This window comes from Phyllobates terribilis, unplaced genomic scaffold (assembly GCF_046119375.1).
Source record: "Phyllobates terribilis strain yellow unplaced genomic scaffold, ASM4611937v1 Scaffold_1__5_contigs__length_1240528914, whole genome shotgun sequence".
NCBI lineage: Eukaryota > Metazoa > Chordata > Amphibia > Anura > Dendrobatidae > Phyllobates > Phyllobates terribilis.
Window position 1 is genome coordinate 997,976,881 of NW_027362761.1, and position 16,939 is coordinate 997,993,819.

Below are 16,939 nucleotides of genomic sequence, written 5' to 3' on the forward strand. Positions count from 1 at the left end.
GCAGCATTGTCGCACACGGCCTTCCCTGGTTTCAGGTCCAGTGGAGACAGCCATTCATGAAATTGGTTCTCCAGAGCTGACCACAACTCCTCAGCTGTGTGACTCACATTTCCCAGACATTTCAAAGTAAAAACCGCCTGATGACGTTGAGCCCTACTGCCAGCATAATAAGGAGGTGTGCAGGATCCCTTCTGCGCAGTTAGAAAGCTTGTGGCATGACCAGACAGGCTTTGGGTGCAGGTGGAAGACCGAAAGGAGGTTGAGGAGGCAGAAGCAGTGGAGGAACTTTGACATAAAGAGGATTGACGCACAACTCGTGGGGACGGCAAGACTTGGACAGCAGCCCCTTGTCCTGCTGTCACCATAGTTACCCAGTGCCCAGTCAGCGACATGTAACGCCCCTGTCCATGCCTACTCGTCCAAGTGTCTGTGGTGAAATGCACCCTGTCACACACAGAGTTTCTCAAAGAAGCGGTGATGTTGTGTGCGACATGCTGGTGGAGCGCAGGCACACCTTTCTTTGAGAAGTAGTGCCGACTGGGCATCTGGTACTGGGGCACTGCGACGGACATAAGGTCTCGAAAATCCTCTGTGTCCACCAGGCGGAAAGGCAGCATTTCTGTAGCCAAGAGCTTGCAGATGGTGAAATTCAACCTCTTAGCTTTCTCATGGCTAGGAGGAAATGGTCTTTTACTTGTCCACATCTGAGGGACCGAGGGCTGGCTATTGTGCTTAGACGGGGTTGATAAGGGTGTCCCCGGCAAACTGGGGAGGAAGATGCAGGCGGACATGTTAGGCTGCCTTGATCCAAAGGTGGTGCTATCGATGTCGGACAGCGCTCAACACCAGCTGGTGTTACCACCTCCAAAGAAAATGATGACCTGCCAATCACGCTGGCTGTTGCGGGTAAAGAGGTGGCAGGTCTGCGCCCCAAAACAGGTGTGACTGCTGTCCCCCCAGTCACAGAGGATGAAGAGGCCGCGGATGCACAAGATATGGCAGACGGTGGTTGGCCCGGCCGGCTAGGCCGCATTGTAGCACACTGAGCTTCCCACTGCATGAAGTACTCAAACTATGTATTTTTTGGCCTCTACTTAGCTTTTGCTGACAAATGTTACAGATAACACGAGTTGGGTCATCTTTATCGATCTGAAAAAATGCCCAGGCTATGCAAGGCTTAGCACCCATGCGACCTGAAGAGCCACCACGACTTGTGGTGAGAGGCAGAGTTGTGTTTGAGGATGCAGTTGTTGACGTGCTTCCAGTACTACGTCTCTGTCCAGGAAGGCGCAACCTGACCTCGTCGTCACTAGCATCTTCCTCCACCTCCTCTGCTGACCTCATCTCTTGGCTGACTGTGGGTTGACAGTAAGTGGGATCTCCAACCTCATCATCATCACCCTGTGTGTTATCACACCCGTCGTCCTCAGAGCCAACCTGTTCCTGCCCTGACAAAAAACTAAAGTTGTCGCTCCAATCAGGTATTTGAGTCTTATCATCGTCTTCCTCATTGTCTCCACCAACAGGAGTTACAGTTTGGGAATGAGGGTCTACATTATGGTCAGAACCTTCTGCGTCTGGTCCTGGATCCGACTCATAAAGATTCTGGGCATCAGTGCAGATCATTTCCTCGTCTGGATTCACAGAAGCGCTGGAGTCGACCTCTGATTCCCAGGCTATAGTATGAGTAAACAGCTCTGCAGACTCAACCATCTGTTCTATCTCATACTCAGACGGGCAGCTGGAGATTTGGGAGCTGTGAGGAAGCAAGTGCGATTTGGGTGACACCTTTGAGGACTGGAGTATTTGTGATGTTGAAGTTGATGTGGAGGAGAGCCCACTTAAAGGAGCACTTGATATCCGTTGAAGCACCAGCTGTTTTTGTGCCTCATCTGGAATTTGTAGCGATTGGCGTGGCCGTAAGAAAGGGATCTTATCACATTGTCCGCTAAAAGAAGTAGACATTTTAGTTTGGCTGGAAGATGGTCTTTCTTCTGCAGATGTTACTGTTGCTTTAACACCTACCCCACGGACACAATCTTTTTTCCCCTTCCCAACACGCCTATTCCCCTTTCCACCAGCAGCAGGCCTTTTTCCACTCATTTTGGTGGTTAACTAATTCACAACTCTGGAGTTGTTTGCACAAAAAAACAATGGATGGTAACCGAGCAGAGCTGAGTGGCCAAACTGTGGTATTAGGCCAAAACTATTGGCTGGGTTAGATGCATACAAAAAATTATTTTGAATTTGCAACCTGATGGAGGTCAGTATAGGTGGACTAATAGAACAAGTCCCACACACTGCTAGAAGGCCAAATATTTTTTCAGAGCTAGATGCAGAAAAAAATTATATTCAGTTTGCAACCTGATGGAGGTCTGTATAGATGGATTAATAGAACAAGACCCACACACAGCTAGAAGCCCAATATTTTTTCAGAGGTATATGCAGAAAAAAATATATTCAGTTTGCAACCTGATGGAGGTCAGTATAGATGGACTAATACAACAAGTCCCACACACAGCTAGAAGCCCAATATTTTTTCAGAGGTAGATGCAGAAAAAAATATATTCAGTTTGCAACCTGATGGAGGTCAGTATAGATGGACTAATACAACAAGTCCCACACACAGCTAGAAGCCCAAATAATTTTTCAGAGGTACTGTAGATGCAGATAAAAATTATTTTTAATTTGCAACCTGATGGAGGTCAGTATAGATGGACTAATAGAGAAAGTCCGACACACTACTAGAAGGCCAAATATTTTTTCAGAGCTAGATGCAAAAAAAAATTATATTCAGTTTGCAACCTGATGGAGGTCAGTATAGATGGATTAATAGAACAAGACCCACACACAGCTAGAAGCCCAATATTTTTTCAGAGGTAGATGCAGAAAAAAATATATTCAGTTTGCAACCTGATGGAGGTCAGTATAGATGGACTAACAGAGAAAGTCCCACACACTACTAGAAGGCCAAATATTTTTTCAGAGCTAGATGCAGAAAAAAATTATATTCAGTTTGCAACCTGATGGAGGTCTGTATAGATGGATTAATAGAACAAGACCCACACACAGCTAGAAGCCCAATATTTTTTCAGAGGTAGATGCAGAAAAAAATATATTCAGTTTGCAACCTGATGGAGGTCAGTATAGATGGAATAATACAACAAGTCCCACACACAGCTAGAAGCCCAATATTTTTTCAGAGGTAGATGCAGAAAAAAATATATTCAGTTTGCAACCTGATGTTGGTCTGTATAGATGGATTAATAGAACAAGTCCCACACACAGCTAGAAGCCCAATATTTTTTCAGAGGTAGATGCAGAAAAAAATATATTCAGTTTGCAACCTGATGGAGGTCAGTATAGATGGACTAATACAACAAGTCCCACACACAGCTAGAAGCCCAATATTTTTTCAGAGGTAGATGCAGAAAAAAATATATTCAGTTTGCAACCTGATGGAGGTCAGTATAGATGGACTAATACAACAAGTCCCACACACAGCTAGAAGCCCAAATAATTTTTCAGAGGTACTGTAGATGCAGATAAAAATTATTTTTAATTTGCAACCTGATGGAGGTCAGTATAGATGGACTAATAGAGAAAGTCCGACACACTACTAGAAGGCCAAATATTTTTTCAGAGCTAGATGCAGAAAAAAATTATATTCAGTTTGCAACCTGATGGAGGTCAGTATAGATGGATTAATAGAACAAGACCCACACACAGCTAGAAGCCCAATATTTTTTCAGAGGTAGATGCAGAAAAAAATATATTCAGTTTGCAACCTGATGGAGGTCAGTATAGATGGACTAACAGAGAAAGTCCCACACACTACTAGAAGGCCAAATATTTTTTCAGAGCTAGATGCAGAAAAAAATTATATTCAGTTTGCAACCTGATGGAGGTCTGTATAGATGGATTAATAGAACAAGACCCACACACAGCTAGAAGCCCAATATTTTTTCAGAGGTAGATGCAGAAAAAAATATATTCAGTTTGCAACCTGATGGAGGTCAGTATAGATGGACTAATACAGCAAGTCCCACACACAGCTAGAAGCCCAATATTTTTTCAGAGGTAGATGCAGAAAAAAATATATTCAGTTTGCAACCTGATGGAGGTCTGTATAGATGGATTAATAGAACAAGTCCCACACACAGCTAGAAGCCCAATATTTTTTCAGAGGTAGATGCAGAAAAAAATATATTCAGTTTGCAACCTGATGGAGGTCAGTATAGATGGACTAATACAACAAGTCCCACACACAGCTAGAAGCCCAAATATTTTTTCAGAGGTACTGTAGATGCAGATAAAAATTATTTTTAATTTGCAACCTGATGGAGGTCAGTATAGATGGACTAACAGAGAAAGTCCCACACACTGCTAGAAGGCCAAATATTTTTTCAGAGCTAGATGCATACAAAAAATTATTTTGAATTTGCAACCTGATGGAGGTCAGTATAGGTGGACTAATAGAACAAGTTCCACACACTGCTAGAAGGCCAAATATTTTTTCAGAGCTAGATGCAGAAAAAAATTATATTCAGTTTGCAACCTGATGGAGGTCTGTATAGATGGATTAATAGAACAAGACCCACACACAGCTAGAAGCCCAATATTTTTTCAGAGGTAGATGCAGACAAAAATATATTCAGTTTGCAACCTGATGGAGGTCAGTATAGATGGACTAATACAACAAGTCCCACACACAGCTAGAAGCCCAATATTTTTTCAGAGGTAGATGCAGAAAAAAATATATTCAGTTTGCAACCTGATGGAGGTCAGTATAGATGGACTAATACAACAAGTCCCACACACAGCTAGAAGCCCAAATATTTTTTCAGAGGTACTGTAGATGCAGATAAAAATTATTTTTAATTTGCAACCTGATGGAGGTCAGTATAGATGGACTAACAGAGAAAGTCCCACACACTGCTAGAAGGCCAAATATTTTTTCAGAGCTAGATGCATACAAAAAATTATTTTGAATTTGCAACCTGATGGAGGTCAGTATAGGTGGACTAATAGAACAAGTCCCACACACTGCTAGAAGGCCAAATATTTTTTCAGAGTTGGATGCAGAAAAAAATTATATTCAGTTTGCAACCTGATGGAGGTCTGTATAGATGGATTAATAGAACAAGACCCACACACAGCTAGAAGCCCAATATTTTTTCAGAGGTAGATGCAGAAAAAAATATATTCAGTTTGCAACCTGATGGAGGTCAGTATAGATGGACTAATACAACAAGTCCCACACACAGCTAGAAGCCCAATATTTTTTCAGAGGTAGATGCAGAAAAAAATATATTCAGTTTGCAACCTGATGGAGGTCAGTATAGATGGACTAATACAACAAGTCCCACACACAGCTAGAAGCCCAAATATTTTTTCAGAGGTACTGTAGATGCAGATAAAAATTATTTTTAATTTGCAACCTGATGGAGGTCAGTATAGATGGACTAATAGAGAAAGTCCGACACACTACTAGAAGGCCAAATATTTTTTCAGAGCTAGATGCAGAAAAAAATTATATTCAGTTTGCAACCTGATGGAGGTCAGTATAGATGGATTAATAGAACAAGACCCACACACAGCTAGAAGCCCAATATTTTTTCAGAGGTAGATGCAGAAAAAAATATATTCAGTTTGCAACCTGATGGAGGTCAGTATAGATGGACTAATACAACAAGTCCCACACACAGCTAGAAGCCCAATATTTTTTCAGAGGTAGATGCAGAAAAAAATATATTCAGTTTGCAACCTGATGGAGGTCAGTATAGGTGGACTAATAGAACAAGTCCCACACACTGCTAGAAGGCCAAATATTTTTTCAGAGCTAGATGCAGAAAAAAATTAGATTCAGTTTGCAACCTGATGGAGGTCAGTATAGATGGACTAATAGAATGATGCTATGCCCAAAAGATTTTACTTCACTAGGTGCAGTAAAAAAATTGGTATTCTATACACAGGTGGTATATCTTGCAACACAGATAGGCTACTCCACTGACTAACACACTCTGCAATAGGCCAAAAAGGATTAGCTTTGCTAGATTCAGCCAAATTCTGTGAAAAAAACTTGCACAGCACTGGCACAGACCTGCCTGGCAAAAACTGATAGGAACTGATGTAACCTAGTCCTGAAAAGGACTCCAATTACAATTAGTCTTTACTCCCACAACCTATCTATTTAAGAGCACAGACCTGCCTGATAAAAGTCGTAGGAAATGCTGTAACCTAGTCCTTAAAAGGACTGCAATCACAACTATTCCCTACTCCCAAGCTATCTGTATATTTGTGCGAAAATTGGCTTGAAATTAACAAGGTATAGCGCACACAGCAACAGCGGTGCCGTCTAACACGCAGCTGCAGCAGTGAGAAAATGGTGGCGACGGGGAAAATGGCTTGGTCTTATAGGGCAAGGACATGTGACATACACTGCCAATGACACATGCCCTTGCTTGTGTGAAAAAAAGCACTTCGCTCCGTGTGTGCGCTGCTGATAGGCTGACAGATTGCACCTCCCCACTGTAAATGCGGGAAAGAGAAAAAAAAATGGAGATCTTCATTGTTCCTGCAGAGATCCATCCCCTGCCCCTCCCCCCACCCCGCTGTACACTCAAACTGCGTATTAACATTAATTTTCATCATTACTGAGAAAAAATCCAGTTGTGATTTTGGTGCACGAACAGTTATCGAACATAACCTCGAACAGCCGAATTTTTCTCAAATTGTTCGTGTTCGCCGAACGGCTCGAACACCGCCCAAAACAGCTCGAATTTGAGATTGGCGAACAGTTCGAGTAGAACAACGCTCATCTCTACTGCCAAACAAACCTGATCGCCTTCTACGAGGAGGTGAGCTCGCAGCTGGACCAGGGAGAGTCAGTGGATGTTGTATACCTTGACTTCTCCAAAGCGTTTGATACCGTGCCACACAAAAGGTTGGTATATAAAATGAGAATGCTTGGTCTGGGGGATAATGTGTGCAAGTGGGTAAATAGCTGGCTGAGTGATAGAAAGCAGAGGGTGGTTATCAATGGAGTAAGCTCAGGGTGTGTCAGGGTTACTAGCGGGGTGCCTCAAGGGTCTGTCTTGGGCCCTATATTATTTAATATATTTATTAATGATCTAGTGGAAGGGTTGCATAGTAAAATATCAATATTTGCAGATGATACTAAACTTTGTAAAGTAGTTAATACAGATGAGGATAGGGCACAGCTACAGGAGGATTTAGATAAATTGGGGAGTTGGGCCAAAAAGTGGCAAATGGGGTTCATTGCCGATAAATGTAATGTCATGCACATGGGAAAGAAAAACAGCAGTCACACATACATATTAAATGGGAAACCGTTGGGGAAATCTGACATGGTGAAGGACCTGGGCGTATTGGTTAATAGCAAATTAAATTGGAGTGCCCAGTGTCAGGCAGCAGCTGCGAAGGCAAATAGAGTCATGGCATGCATCAGAAGAGGAATAGGGGCATATGATGAGAACATTGTTCTTCCTCTGTATAAAGCGCTGGTAAGGCCGCACTTAGAATATTGTGCACAGTTCTGGGCTCCGGTGCTCAGGAAAGACATATTGGAGCTAGAGAGGGTACAAAGGAGGGCGACTAATGTAATAAAGGGAATGGAGGGACTAGAATACCGAGAGAGGTTGTCAAAATTAGGCCTATTTACGTTGGAAAAGAGAAGGCTTAGGGGAGACCTCATAAACATGTATAAATACATCAGGGAGCAGTACAGAGATCTCACCCATGACCTGTTTATACCAAGGATGGTGACAAAGACGAGGGGGCACACTTTGCGTCTGGAGGAAAGGAGTTTCCTGCACCAGCATAGAAGGGGATTCTTTACGGTCAGAGCCGTGAGACTCTGGAACTCTCTGGGAGAGGAATTGGTGATGTCCAACTCACTTAATGAGTTCAAGAGAGGCCTGGACGCCTTTCTTGAGAACAATAAAATTACATCTTATGCTTAGTTAATTAATCCAGGGATTTAATCTGACTGCCAGATTGGTGTCGGGAAGTGAATTTTTCCTCAATGATGTAAATTGGCCTTTTACCGCATGTTTTTTTTTTTTTGCCTTCCCCTGGATCAACGCTGCGGAATAGCTGCAGTGCACAAGAAATAGGCTGAACTGGATGGACGCTTGTCTTTTTTCGGCCTTATAAACTATAAACTATGTCAAAATCAATTTTATTTTTGAAACTCAATTGGTAATGAGCAAGCACTAAAATGCTCAGGTACTTGTTACTCGAGTTGAGCAAATAATAATGCAAACCCGAGTAATGAGTATAATTGAAGTCAATGGGAAATTCAAGCAATTTTCTAGTCCTCCCCCCCCCTCCCGGAGCCTTGAGGGGGTTTAAAAATTGGTCAAATACACTGTGTGCAGAATTATTAGGCAAGTTGTATTTTAGAGAATTATTTTTATTATTGATCAAGAACTATGTTCTCAATAAACCCAAAAGACTCATAAATATCCAAGCTTAATATCTTTGGAAGTTGGAGTGTTTTTTTTTTAGATTTGGCTATCTTAGGAGGATCTCTGTTTGTGCAGGTAACTATTACTGTGCAGAATTATTAGGCAACTTAATAAAAACCAAATATAATCCCATCTCACTTGTTTATTTTCACCAGGTAAACCAATATCAGTGCACAAAATTTAGAAATAAACATTTCTGACATGCAAAAACAAAAACCAAAAAAATGAGTGATCAATATAGCCACCTTTCTTTATGATGGCACTCAACAGCCTTCTATCCATAGATTCTGTCAGTTGCTTGATCTGTTTTCAATCAGCAGCCACCACAGCCTCCCAGACTCTGTTCCGAGAGGTGTACTGCATTCCCTCCCTGTAGATCTCACATTTTATGATGGACCACAGGTTCTCTATGGGGTTCAGATTATGTGAACAAGGGGGCCATGTCATTATTTTTTCTTCTTTTAGACCTTTACTGGCCAGCCACGCTGTGGAGTATTTGGATGCATGTGATGGAGCATTGTCCTGCATGAAAATCACGTTTTACTTGAACGATACCGACTTCTTCCTGTACCACTGCTTGAAGAAGTTGTCTTCCAGAAACTGGCAGTAGGTCTGGAAGTTGAGCTTCACTCCATCCTCAAACCGAAAACGTCCCACAAGTTCATCTTTGATTATACCAGCCTATACCAGTAACCCACCTCCACCTTGCTGGCGTCTGAGTCAGAGTGGAGCTCTCTGCCCTTTACTGATCCAGCCTCTGGCCCATCCATCTGACCCATGAAGAGTCACTCTCATTTCATCAGTCCATAAAACCTTTGAAAAATCAGTCTTAAGATATTTCTTGGCCCATTCTTGACGTTTTATCTTATGTTTCTTTTTCAAAGGTGGTCGTTTTTCAGCCTTCCTTACCTTGGCCATGTCCCTGAGTATCGTACACCTTGTGCTTTTTGATACTCCAGTAACGTTGCAGCTCTGAAATATGGCAAAACTGGTGGCGAATGGCATCTTGGCAGCTTCACGCTTGATTTTCTTCAATTCATGGGCAGTTATTTTGTGCCTTTTTTGGCCAACACGCTTCTTGCGACCCTGTTGGCTATTTGCCATGAAACGGTTGATTGTTCGGTGATCACGCTTCAAAAGTTTGGAAATTTCAAGACTGCTGCATCCCTCTGCAAGACATCTCACAATTTTGGACTTTTCAGAGCCCGTCAAATCTCTCTTCTGACCCATTTTGCCAAAGGAAAGGAAGTTGCCTAATAATTAAGCACACCTTATATAGGGTATTGATGTCATTAGTCAACACCCCTTCTCATTACAGAGATGCACATCACCAGATTTACTTAATTAGTAGTTGGCTCTCAAGCCTATGCAGCTTGGAGTAGGACAACATGTATGAAAAGTATCATGTGATCAAAATACTCATTTGCCTAATAATTCTGTGCACACAGGGTAGATGGAAGCAGCTTTGAAATGGCATGGAAACACCCAGGTCGCTGCTGTGACAATGTTGTCACAGTATTACGCCACTTTTACGGACTGACAATAAAACATACAAAAACAAAGATAATATGGATTTTCCTGGAAAAAAATGTTAAGAAGCATTCTTTCCAGGATAATGACTTACATAAGGCAAAATAAATAACAGAAAAAAAATGCTTCCCCACACCTAGGGCTATGTTCCCATGTAGTGTTTTTGCTGTGTTTTTGCACGTTCACATTGCTTTCAATGGTGAAAAATAAATTCACCAGTAAATGTAATTTTAACATTTTACTACCTTATCTGGCCATGTGGTGTGAGACATGATCAGGCACATCCTGTTTAATTTATGAAGGACGGACTTTGAAAGTCGCAAAGCCTATTTTTACAGGGCCATCAGGCTGCCATCACTATTTGTAGAAGGCCATCAGGTGGCCTTTACTATTGCTAGAGGGTCAGCAGTTGGCCCTCACTATTGTTAGAGGGCCAGCAGCAGGCTGTGCTTTGCATAGTCTTATATTGCTACTGCAATAAAATTTATCCATCTGAGGTAGGAAAATTTTCTTTTTCGTATTAATACTGTAAAGTTTGAAACTTGGGAGTGCCATTAGGTGGCTATTCTTTGCATGGCCTTATATTGCTAGTGCAATATAACGTATCCATCTGAGGTGGTCAAAATTTATTTTTCGCATATATTCTGTAATGTTTGAAACTTGGAGGCCCAGCAGGCGGCCCTCACAATTTATAGAGTGCCAGCAGGCGGCCTCCACTATTTTTAGAGGGCCAGTAGGCCTATTGGAGACAGATGAGACCAAAATAGAGCTTTTTGTTAAAGCACATCATTCAACTGTTTACTGTAAATGGAATGAGGCCTACAAATAAAATAACACTGTCCTTACAGTCAAATATGTAGAGGTTCAAAGATATTTAGGGGTTGTTTTGCTGCCTCTGGCACTGTGTGCCTTGACTGTGAGCAAAGTATCATGAAATCTGAAAATTCCCAAAGGATTTTGGGTCGCAATGTAGTGCAGAGTGTCAGAAAGCTCGATTTGCATCCTAGGTCATGGATCTTCAAGCCGGACAATGACCATAAACATACTTTAAGAAGCACCCAAAAATGGATGGGAACAAAGCACTAGAGAGTTCTGAAGTGGTAATTCCAACTCCAGTAGCATCAAGGCTCTCACCACTACCTCTTACATACAGAAACTACAAAGAAACTGCGAATGACACATTAAATCAGTAAATTTTGTTAACTTTGATGATTATATGTCAAATTTGGAAAATTTCTGCAAATTTCGATGAATTTCTGTCAACTATGATAAATCTCTGTCAATTTTGATGAATTTCTGAGTGCAGATCACCGTAAAAGTTATGAATTGGTCAATGAGTGTATGGAAAAAAATCAATCAAGTTATGGACTGTGGAAGAGTTGCATGTGACCCGAATGAAAACTCGGGTCACATGCAAGATGTTACCACCTAGCACCTGTCCCTATTCTAAATGTAGTTAACAGCGGTATTAATAGGGAATAGATCGATTTTTTTTGCAGCAGCACGGAGTATAAGGCATATCCCTGACTAGATGCCTGTAATACGCTATCCCTAGTTCGATAGTTTACCTGTACATGAATTTCAGATATGAGAGGTAATATTGTTGAATATAAAATAGATTTTAACCGGCCCAATGTGGCAGCACAAAACTGTGTAGGCTACTCTGCCTGCTGTGATGAATTCCTGAGTGCAGATGATATTAAAAAACAAGAATCTGTCAATGATTTTTTGAAAAAAGCAATCAAGTTATAGACAGTGTAAGAGATGTATGCGACGACAATGAACACTCATTTCCATCAGATGATACCTAGCACCTGCCCCTATTCTAAATTAAGCTAACAGTGGTATCAATGGGGAATAGAATAGATTTTTTTTATTTTGGTTGTAGCAGCAGAGAGTTTGAGGTTGCGGCAAACTTCCGTCTCCACAAGTCTAAAAGGCAACATTTCCAGTGCAAGCAGTCTGAAAAAGTGGCAGTTTAGTATTGTGGCCTGTGAGTCGGTGGCTACATATTTGCACTTGCATTTCAAGGACTGGGGTAGAGACAACTGAAAGCTGTGCTGGGACAAAGACATGGACGTGCTTGCTGACGGTGGCTGCAAGTGTGCAACTACAGGTGCAGGGTGGGAGGCATCTTCACCTGCGTCAAGGACAGAGCGTTGGCATGCACGTACAACAGCGGAAAAGGCAGTGGTGTCACCTGTTGACTCTGTTTCTGGACCCTGGCGTTTGGCACAACTAGTCGGGTGCTTTGCTGTCATGTGTCTGAGGGTCAGACTGGTAGTATTGCTGCCCCTGCTGATGCTGGCATGGCAGATGTTGCAAATGGCCTTTATTTGGTTAACTGGACAGTCATAAAAAAAGTGCCAGACTCGGGAAGACCTAACAGTTGGAGTGGCAACTTCCCTCGTGTTGGTGTTCTGGGGATAAGTTGCCCCGCCTTGTGTCGGTGGTCAACCCACTGTCTCTTCCTGCCTGTTGTGGAGCTACAGATCCCTCCCCTTCTACACTTCCGTCCTTGCTCTGCATGTCACCTTCCCAGGATGGGTCAGTGATTTCATTGTCCACCACCTCGTTTTCCACGCCCGCACCCTGGTCCTCCTCCTGGCTTTCTGTCAATTGTGTCTCATTATCATCCACCTCTTGTGACAGTAATTGCACTTTCCCACCTTCTTGTGACCGTGGCTTCTCAAATATTTGGGGGTCGCTACATCCGATCGCCTCAAGTCTCGCTTGAAGCAGGCAGGGCAAGAGGTCAGAATCTATAATTGGAAATGTGAACAGCTCTTCGGAATGTCCAAATGTGAGATCACTTGTCTCTGGGAACGTGGCATGGTGGGAGGAAGGAGGATCAGGGTGAGTATTATGTGGTCCAGACTCTTGACTACTGAGACTGGACCATGTGGAAGACAGGGTGGTGGTGGCAAACTGACTGAAAGCATTATCTGCTATCCAACTAACAACCTTTTCACACTGGTCTGGCTTCAAGAGTGGTATTCCGTGCCCCCCTAGAAAGTGGGACAGGAAGCTAGGGCAACATGATGTGGGTGTTCGTAGTGCTCCAGCAGCAGGCACAGTTTCACCATGCCCATGGCCTCGGCCTCTGTATGCACCATCAGCATCACGTCCACTTCCCCATCCCTTACCACACACTTTGCCCATTTTAAATGGAGTATAATATTTTGCAGCTTCAACAAAATGTCACTATTATTACTGCAGTAATATTTTACCATCTCAGATAGACAAGTTTCACTGCTTGCACTATATAGCAATGTTATTCAAATCAACCAAGTGTGGCTGTATGCTGCTAACAAACAAATGGACCAGTATAAATGGTGTATTATATTGCTTTTCACAAAAATTATCAGGATTAAGAGCAAAAAGAATATTATTAGCACTGATTTCTAGGGCTATTGATCTAAGTTCCAGCAGCAGAAAGAACGTGCATTGAACCCTATCTTGTACTACACTATATCTCCACAAACTCTGCCTAACTAGTGCTAACATCAGTATTAATATTCATCAGAATGAGCCCTTACAAAGGCTGTTGATGCATATGAAATAAATACAACTGGTGTGGAATCCCTGCCTAAAATAAGCACAAATTGTCTCCCTCACCCAGCAGCCACAGCTCTCCCAACTATGCCTATTTCTGGGGTAGATTGTGATAAACATAGCGTCCTGGGTCTTATATAGACCCAAAGATGCTATACGTCCAGCCAATCACTGTAATGCAATTACCAACATAGCTACGGCATTACAGTGACTGTCAGGCAATCCCCGCATGTTAATTCGCTACCTAAAAAGCACCAAACTTGCGGGGTGGGGACTCGAGCTCTCGCGCGAACATTAAAAAAATACTTGCCGAGTACCGAGCATCTCGAGCACTGTGATGCTCGGGCAGTAAGCAGTAGTGACGAGCATGCTCGCTCATCACTAAACTCAATAAATGATGTGCAAGAAGCACTGACATCGCTCATCACTAAACTCAATAAATGATGTGCAAGAAGCACTGACACGAAGGGCAGATATCCAAATCTACATGACTGAATACAAACATTCTGCCCAGTTTAATACACAATGGTGCTGAAGGCTCTACCAAAATATTCACCTGAATAATTTGAGTCACTATCACAAATTACTGTCTTATAAGGAACTGAAGCTGCAAGTGAATTGCAAGAAGCATTAACTTGTCATTGAGTATGTTTGCGGATATGCATACAGTAAGCTTCAAAACACTAATGGAATACATCTGTCAACACTGGCCATGAGCCTCATATGTTAATGTTATAAGCTAGTAACACAGAGTGAAAAGCATACAAAAAGCAGGATGTTACAGCTGTATTTCTCAAGATTTGCCTCAAGCGCTAGAAGAAAACAAGAGCCACAAACAGACATATGCTGTAAAACCACAGTCTGAAAAACAAGCATGATTCATGAGCTATTGTCTCCATTTCTTCTATTCGTCTTTTTTTGTTTATTAATATTGTATATTTCTTACATATATATATACACTTGAAACAACAAGATTCTCACATCCCAGCCCCCAAGGTACAAATAGATAAATACCATTCCACCACGGAAAGAGATATGATAGTCCAAGACAGATAAATGCAGCTAAAATCTATGTGCTTTTCTACAGTGAAACATGGTGGTGGCAGTGTCCTTATGTGGGGCTTCGTGAATGGTGCTGACATCGAGGAGCCACAATTCATTTATTAAAAAAACCGTGAAAAATATGTGCTGTCTACTGTTCCAAAAATCAGAAATGGTGCTGGAAAATATTATTTTGATGTGTGGGTTTTGGTGGAGTTTTACTGATTTTGCCAAGACTATAAATGATGTACTTGCTGTAGACAAGTTTTATTGACTGTCTTTTCCATATTAAATCAAACCACATTTAGAAAATCATGAAAATGTATTCATTGTCTCGTAATGCTCTTATTCATGTCAGACCAGTACTTTTCTGTAGCCAATGTGCAGTTCCCAGGAAACAATACTGCAATCAGGGTTACGTTCACACAGTGATTGTAAATATAATAATAATGAAATGTCAATAAGACTAGATTATTATTCAGTCTTAGTAACACTATTATTATTATTATTGCTATATTTACAATCATACATGGAGCAATATAGGCTCCAATAAAATTAGCTTCGCATTTTCATGTAGAGTCATTTTTGTAAGATAGAATCAGATAAAATTGTTCCCAGTCTAGCAAATAAAATCATTATATCTCCACTCTACATGCTGCAACTGCTCTACAAGGCAGTATTAGCAGAATTAAGAGACTGTTAATGGTGCCTGCATTCTGTTAAGGGTGAGTGCAAAGAAGCTGTCATGATAGTCATCAGTATATTGCAATTCCTAGTTTTCTCTACTAGTGGCAATTTTTCCATGATTAGGGTTTTTATATAATTAATTTGTCCACAAAACAAAAATGGCAAAATGGTCTTAGCTTTTACAGTCTAAGGAAAGACATCCAAGAACTAGACATTTCAGAATTTAGAATGCTGCAGAAACCATTGGGCAATATCCGTTAGAATGAGAGAGGAGTTGGAATTAAAAGGATATAATTATACAGAGCAAAAAAAAATGAAATAATAATAATTCAGAGCCAATTGAATAAATATTCAATTTGTGGATGATTTTCCATTGATCAATTCTATGTGACGCCTTGGCTGGTTTCACATGTCCGACATTCGTGGTCTTAGCACAGACCACAATGTCCAGACTGAGCCAATGATCTATAGACCTGAACACAACAGGCTTATATACAGTCATGGCCAAAAGTATTGAGAATGAGACAAATAGTAATTTTTCCAAAGTTTACTGCTTCATTTTTTGTAATGGCAATTTGCATATACTCCTGAATGTCAAAGAGTGATCAGCTTAACAGCAATTACTGTACTTGCAAAGTCAATATTTGCCCAGAAAATGAACTTTAACCCCCAAGACACATTTCAACATCATTGCAGTCCTGCCTTAAAAGGAGCAGCTAACATTGTTTTAGTGATTGATCCATTAACACAGGTGTGGGTGTTGATGAGGACAGGGCTGGCGATCAATCAGTCATGATTAAGTAAGAATGACATCACTGGACACTTTAAAAGGAGGCTGGTTCTTGGTATCATTGTTTCTTTTCAGTTAACCATGGTTATCTCTAAAGAAACACGTGCAGCCATCATTGCAGTGCACAAAAATGGCCTAACAGGGAAGAGTATCGCAGCTACAAAGATTGCACCTCAGTCAGCAATCTATCGCATCATCAAGAACTTCAAGGAGAGAGCTTCCATTGTTGTCAAAAAGGCTCCAGGGCGACCAAGAAAGACCAGCAAGCGCCAGGACCGTATCTTAAAACTGTTTCAGCTGCGGAATCGGACTACCAGCAGTGCCGAGCTTGCTCAGGAATGGCAGCAGGCTGGTGTGAGTGCTTCTGCATGCACTGTGAGGCGGAGACTCTTTGAGCAAGGGCTGGTTTCAAGGAGGGCAGCAATGAAGCCACTTCTCTCCAGAAAAAACATCAGGGACCGACTGATATTCTGCAAAAGGTACAGAGAGTGGACTGCTGAGGACTGGGGCAAAGTCATTTTCTCTGATGAATCCCCTTTTCGATTGTTTGGGACATCTGGAAAACAGCTTATTCGGAGAAGAAGAGGTGAGCGCTACCACCAGTCTTGTCTCACGCCAACTGAAAAGCATCCTGAAACCATTCATGTGTGGGGTTGCTTCTCAGCCAAGGGAATCGGCTCACTCACAGTCTTGCCTAAAAACACAGCCATGAATAAAGAATGGTACCAGAATGTCCTCCAAGAGCAACTTCTCCCAACCGTCCAAGAGCAGTTTGGCGCCCAACAATGCCTTTTCCAGCATGATGGAGCACCTTGCCATAAAGCAAAGGTGATAACTAAATGGC